We start from the raw sequence: 7,179 nt of genomic DNA, 5'->3' as shown, positions 1-7,179 counted from the left end.
TGGATTTGGTCTCGCCACCTGGCTGATGACCCCCCTGCATGATATCCACACCGAGGCTGAGAGGCGATACAACTTGGCTATCAGGAGAGGATAAGAATTGCCTGATGAGTCTGACAGTCCACCTCACCAGAGAGAGGGAGAGGAGGATGAGGAGGAGGATGCTGACATTGGCCCAGACAATCAGGCTGATGCTGAAGCCATGCCCCCGCCCTCCTGTAGACTGCATGAAAGGGCCAATGGTGGCATGATTTTTTTATTTTTATTTATTTATTTATTTTTTATCCAATTTCGTTCCAGATCAACTCTCACGCCAAAGATCACTTTGCGCCAATGTGTTTGATCTTAGGCCAAAAGGCCGAGAGGCGAAGTTGCACCGTTCCTGGAAATATTGCAATACCAGGTCGGTGCATGGAGTGGACGGGGCATGCCCCTGATCCAGCTCCCTGTCCAAAAATCAATTCAATATCATGTTCCCATAGGGGATATTAAACTGATAAGAACAGATACTACACTTGATCTTAGCCAAAAGGCTCTAACCTGCAAAGTGCTCTGCAATGTCTTTCTTTTAAACAATATTGTAGAAATATAGGTTGTTCTGACTTTTTGTGAAAATACAAGATAAGCAATAATTCAAATATCAAACTTATCCAATGCATGTCAACAATGAATTCCCTTCTATCCATGCACCATTAGCTCAAGAACCCCCCCATTTATCCTTTGCCTCCTCTCCCTATTCTTCATTTCTTTACTACCTTTTGGTGACATCATCTGCAGGCATGGGGTCAGCTTGCATATGCACTCTAATGACACAGCTCTCCTTCTAATCCTTCAGCTCTTGACCATCGCTATGCTGCCAGAGTGTTTGTCCGATATCCAGTGCTTGATGAGTAGAAATTTCCTCCAATTAAATATTGAAGCCATTGTCTTCAGTCCCCAACACAAACTCCTATCCCTCGCCACTGACTCTATCCCTCTCCCTGACAACTACCTGAGGCTGAACCAAACAGTTCACAACTTTGGTGTTATATTTGATCCCGAGATAAGCTTCAGACCCCTTATCCTCTCCACAAAGATCGCTTACATCGCTTGCATTCCTCTGTTTCAACCTCTGTCATTTCCCCACTGAAACCTTCATACATGCTTTCATCACCTCCAGACTCCACTTACCTCTTTCCTGGTCGCCTTTCCTTCACCTCTACCAACATTAACTTCTGCAAAATTCTGCCACACACATCCTGTTCTGCATGAAATCCTGCTTGCCCATCATCCTGTCCTTTTTAACCCACATAAGCTCACCATCCCCAATGCATTGAATTTAAAATCCTTATCCCCATCTATAAATCCTTCTGTGGCTTTACCCCACCCTATCTCTGTGATCTCCTCAATCCCTATATTACACTCTCCCATTCCATGCTCCGCTTCTGATTCCAGCCTTTTGTACATTCACCCCCATCATTCATCCCACCATTGGCATCAGAGGTTTCAGCCATTTGGGTCCTATGCTCAGGAATTCTCTCTCTAAACCCCTCTCCTTCCCTCTCCAACTCTTAAAAAAAACTTTGCAATCCCTCTCTTCCAACAATCATGTCTCTTAACCTTTCCCTTCCTATCTCACAATCATTTTCCTTACACCAATCTGTGAAACGCTTCTGGACACTAAAGGCGCTTTATAAAGAGTAAGTTGTTTCTGTAAATCCTCGTTTTACATTAAAAAAATAAACTGGCCATTTGCAGGCATCATTTCAATTAACAGGGGTAGATTTTAAGAATTAACATTCCTAGTACAGGGCTTGTGCAGCAGGAACTTAGGAATTTGCGGTACAGAAATCAGGATACCATGCGTTATATTCCAACCACTTATTTTGTGCAGTACATGTTGACTTCCATGGCTGGATTCCAGGTGTACAAAGCTCTGCACTGAGAGTACTGATTTGTAAAATGTACCTGATATTGCAATCGGAAGGTTGAAATAGAATATTAATAATATTAATCATTTCTGTAGTTTAAGAACATATCTATTACTTCAGCCAACCATCACTCAATAATCACCCAGATTTTATCCAGAAAATGCTTTGTAGCAATGTATTCTACTTATTATTGTTAGAATTTAGTAGTACTCTTTACTAACCAGTGCATCAGAATAAATCTCACTTTCAAAATATCCGTTTGTAAATTTGTCTTAAACACTTGCAACTGAGAACGAAAGCAAAGCTGATTCTTGTGCAAAAAGAAGCAATCTGTAGAATGGGAATGAATTGTGCTGCAAAAATAACGGTAAGCTTAACAGTGCTCACCATTATTTACGTGGAAATTAGACAACAAATTTTGGCGATGGCACATGTGCAGTTAAACACGGAAATCCGGAAGTTGCTATCCGAGATGTGACGTTCCTTCAAAAGCTTCCCAAAAATGGCATCTCGCCATCTGTTGTGATGTTGCTGTACTTACCTCATAGATATGAACTATACACACCAGAACAAGTTAGGCCTTGTCCATTCCAGTATAAATACCCTTTTAATGGCATGATAAGTCTTAATTACTGCTAAACAACCTCCCGAGCACTGAAAACTTTTAGAACTGCGGAGTCTCATTCCTTCAGAATGTAATTATTGTTGGAGATTTAAAAATAGTAAAAAATTAAAGTATTTAAAAACTTTTTCTTTCTGTCTCTTTTATCTCTCTTAATCCAATATTTCTTTCGCTCTCTGTTTCACTTTCAGTACCTGATTTGACAATAAATTCAGTATTCTAACTGACACTTCCTGGTTCACACTCTACGCTTTTCATTAATGATTCTTTAATCTGATTGGTTAAGGAAATACACAGTTGCGTGCCCTGTTCACACAGGTCCCAGATGCTCTGTAGAGGACACTGCACTTTTTGGATGGCTGAATGACTGCAACTTCCAATGCAAAAGCCCACAGAAAGTCGATGGACAAGTCCAAGTCTAACGTTCGCTGTTCGGAGCAGAATATGGCCCATAGAGTTTATTGTAAAAATGCACCAAAAATTTGTGAGAGAGAAACAACATGGATGGAAAACCTTACATTTCTTTTTACAATAGCCAGTGGCATTGGAGCAGAATGGGTGGCTGAGGGCAGAGAAATTGGGTGCTGATCCACATTGCTGGATCTGTGACACATCTCAAACAAGAGAAAACCTAGCCATTTCAACTTGGCATTAAATGGCACCACTACTGCCAAGTCCAAATCTTGCAGCCACAACACTCAAAAAGCTTGACACCATCCAAAGCAGAGCAGTTTATTTGTTTGTCAGCCCTGCCACTGGATTCCATAGCCACCTTCGCCACCACAAGCACATTGTTGTTATATCATGGACGGTCTACAGTGTGCATTGTAGCAATTCACTAAGGTTACTTTGATAGTCCTGCCCTCCTCTGTAATTTCAACCAATGTTGTGTGAACATTATCACCTCCAAGTTTCCCTCCAAGTCACGCACTATCCTAACTTGACCAAAAGTTTGGTCAAAGAGGTAGGTTTTCAGGAGCATCTTAAAAGGAAAAGAGAGGTGGAGAGGTTTAGGGAGGGAGTTTGAGCTTAGGACCCAGGCAGCTGAAGGCACAGCCACCCATGGTTGAGCAGTTATAATCAGGGATGCTCAAGAGGGCAGAATTTGAGGAGCACAGACATCTTGGGGGGTTGTGGAGCTGGAAGAGATTGCAGAGATAGGGAGGGGAAGGCCATGCAGTGAGTTGCAAACAAGGATGAGGATTTTTAAATTGAGACATTGCTTAACCGGGAGCCATTATGGGAGCACCATCATCGCAAGAACTCCAACGGTTTAAGGAAAAAGCCCACCACCACTTCTAGTCAACTGGAATGGACAATAAATGCTGCCTTGCCAACATCATTCTCAGCTCCAGAAAAATAAAAAATTAAGCTATAGTCAATAGGTCTTTGTAGCTCCTTTCAAATGGTAGCACAGGAAGGGGCATTTAACATGTCACCACAAAGCTGGTGGTGCTTTGTTTTAAAATGAATATGGCTAAAAAAAAACACTTTTATGGTCTTGTTGACAATAGTGAAGCAATCTGTGAAGTCTACTGAAAATGCAAAGTCTATGGCTCAATCAACGTTATGGGAGGGATCTTTTCCTCTTTTCCATGACAAGGTGTATTTTATGAGACAATTTAAGGAATCATTTAAGTACCATGCCATGACTGAGCCAGTATGTGTTATTGTAATGCAGCTGATCCTTGTACTATGCAGCTAACTCCTCCAGCAGATTTTGAAACTGGCAGTGGTTCAGGTTCAGGCTTAAATGAAGTCGATGGCCTTGTTGACCAGGTCCATGACTGGCTCCAGATTTGCCAATCTTTTGAACAAAACCTCTTGGTATAAAATGCAGTAGTGACTGATGAGTTGGGGTAGTACACTTGCAACACAATGACGATGTATTCAATTTTGTCTCCACTTCTAGGGCAAGAGTAGTACAGAAACCAGCAAACAACTTGCATTTATATAGTGCCTTTAACATAGGAAAACTTCACAGAAATGCAATCAGGCATAAATTGGCACTGAGCTAAAGAAGGAGATATTAGGATAGTTTAGGGCCTATATGGCTGAAGGCACAGCTGCGAATGGTAGGGCGAAGAGAGTGGGAGATGGGTAGGAGGCCAGATTTGGAGGAATGCAGAGTTCTTGGAGAGTTGTAGGAGTACAGAGGTAGGGAGGGATGAGCTCATAGAGGGATTTGAAGACGAGGATGAGAATTTTAAATTTGAGACATTCGTGAACCAGGAGCCAATGTAGGTCAACGAGCACAGGGGTGATGGGTGAATGGGATTTGTTGTGAGTTTGGATACAGGCAGCAGAGTTTTGGATGAGCTTAAGTGCATGGAAGGTAGAGAATAGGAGGCCGGCCAGGAGAAAATTGGACTATTCGAGTCTGGAGGTTAAAAAAAAGCATGGATGAGGGCTGCAGCAGCAGACAGGCTAAGGCAGAGGTGGAGTTGATGTTATGGAGGTGGTACTCGGCTTTCTTTGTGATGGAGAGGATGTGGGGTCAGAAACATAGCCTGGAATCAAACAGGACGCCGAGGTTTTTAGAGGAGGGTGATGATGGCAGTTTTGAAAGGGAGGGGATAGTATCTAAGGAGAGGGATCTGTTTACAGTGCAAACAAACATGGGAGCCACAAATGAATTTGGGTGGTCAGTGATTTAGTGGAAATATGACTGAGTGTGTAGGAAATGGGACTCATTAACTAGATGATCTCAGGGAGAATATGGGGAGAGACAAGAGGTAAACTAGAGAAAGATGCAAGTTCAGGTCTAGGGCAGGGTAAGGCTTCGGGAGAAGCTTAGCTTAGTGAGCGAGGGAAAAGTAGGGATGTGGCAGAAGCATCTACTGAACCTGCAAGTGAGCCAAGTTACAACTCATTGTAAATTAAATCAAACTGGATTGGAAATTTGAAGCATTCTATATTGAGCTGTATTGGATTAATTTGTGACTATCTGAATTAATTAAACGCAATGCACAATGGAACAATTTTCTGTTTTTTTGTTGGTACAAGACCATCTTGTTTGTTCCTTGCCAAGTTTTAGCTGCCTGTTGTAGGATTTATTTATGACTTTCACACCTGTCACGTTAGATGTTCGAGTGGGGTTCATAGACCTGAATCCACCTTTAACAGAAAACCATACAGGTATACAATATCTCCCAGAGATCTTTTATTTAACCACTAACACAGATTAAATAAGAACCCAACTTAACCTGTCCTGGAGTCTTTCTCTTCATTAGACCAGGATACGTTTTATCCTGGCCAACTACAGTAAAATGAAACTAGGTATTGTGTCATTTCTTACATTTTTTATGTTCAAAACTTCTCTCATGCTCTCACGTGTCTCCCTCAATGGTTGGTTCATTCAAGCATGGCATTTATCCTAGTTGTTCATGGTTGATTCAAAGTTTAGTGGGGTTACTTCATCATGTGTTTCACTTGTTGCAGTTTAATGAGGGTCTTATCTCAAGACATTGCTGGTCGGTTCCACTGGTCCCATTGCAACCCCAGATTTGTCTTTTATCGTATGGCTAATGTTTGTTAAAAATGTTCCTCTATATTCCTGTTCTCAACTTGCATTTTAAAGTGGTTTAGTCATCATTAAAAGTTCTCTTTTGTATCAAAGTTCTTATTCTCAAGGATGTTTAAAATAGATTTTCCTTCACCGATATGCTTTTGTGGGCAACTGGCATCATGGCTGCAAGAGATTAACAAGATAGGTCATGTCTTACTTTTTTTTGTAATTTGTCTGTCTGATTTCCTCGACTAGATGTCTGTTCATCCATCCAGTTTTGCTGGAAATTTAATGCCGATGCATCCATCTGTCTGGCAGCCAACAGGGTCTAACAAATCCAAGTTTCTTGGCACTCTGGTTAGTTTGACACATTCAAGTAGGTTCTCTGGCATTCTAGTGAATCCAAATTCAGTAACAGTCTAGTGAGTTTAATCCCTTTGTGTTTGCCAGTGGTCTACTGGGTCAAGTGCACATGTCCTGTCTGGAAGACTGATTTATTCACTATGTAGAGAAATTGATTAACATGAATTGTGGAGTGTGGGAAATTGCACTCCGCTTCCATTGAGGGGTGGTGAGGCCAATTCTGCGGCGGGAGCAGGACTTCCACATTGGGACTAAAATTCCCGGCTCCAGAAGGTTACCGCCTCCAAGATGGGAGCCTGTGCGGGGAGGCAGAGGGAAGTGGAGGGGGGGCGGGGGATGGAGGGGAGAGTGGTGGAGGTGAGGGGCGGAGAAACACAGGGTAGGGGATGGGAGGGGCCACATTGCAGCGGAGGTCTGGGGGGGGCGAAGTGTGTTGGAGGGGCGGGCCTGGGGGCTCGGTGCCTTGGTGCGGGGAGTGTTCAGAGTGGGGTGGACGGGTTGACTGCGCAGATGGCGGTTGGTGGATGTGGTGTGGTTGGCGTCGCGGGGGCGTGGCTCCGGGGTGGCCGGGGCTGGGGGCTCGACATCCGGGGGTGTTCGGCATTTGGGAAGGATTCTGACAGGACGGGGCGGGTTGGGTGCGGGGGGAGTGTTCCCGGTGTTGGGTGGGTCCGGGGGGGGTGGGGGGGCATGGTCTTGGGATGGAGGGTGGGCCGTTTGGGGCTGGGATGGGGAGAGAGTTCTTCACTCGGGGAGTTGTTGGGTTCTCTGCCGTGGAG

General features: G+C 43.6%; 1 pseudogene; it reads right to left on the bottom strand.

Annotated features, from left to right (window-relative positions):
* Positions 1–363: 363 nt before the first annotated feature.
* On the bottom strand, positions 364–544 carry LOC139269878 (U2 spliceosomal RNA; annotated as a pseudogene).
* Between the last annotated feature and the right edge of the window lie 6,635 nt (positions 545–7,179).

The sequence above is a fragment of the Pristiophorus japonicus genome, chromosome 8, assembly GCF_044704955.1.
Source record: "Pristiophorus japonicus isolate sPriJap1 chromosome 8, sPriJap1.hap1, whole genome shotgun sequence".
Lineage (NCBI taxonomy): Eukaryota > Metazoa > Chordata > Chondrichthyes > Pristiophoridae > Pristiophorus > Pristiophorus japonicus.
This window is presented reverse-complemented; position numbering and strand designations above follow the sequence as displayed.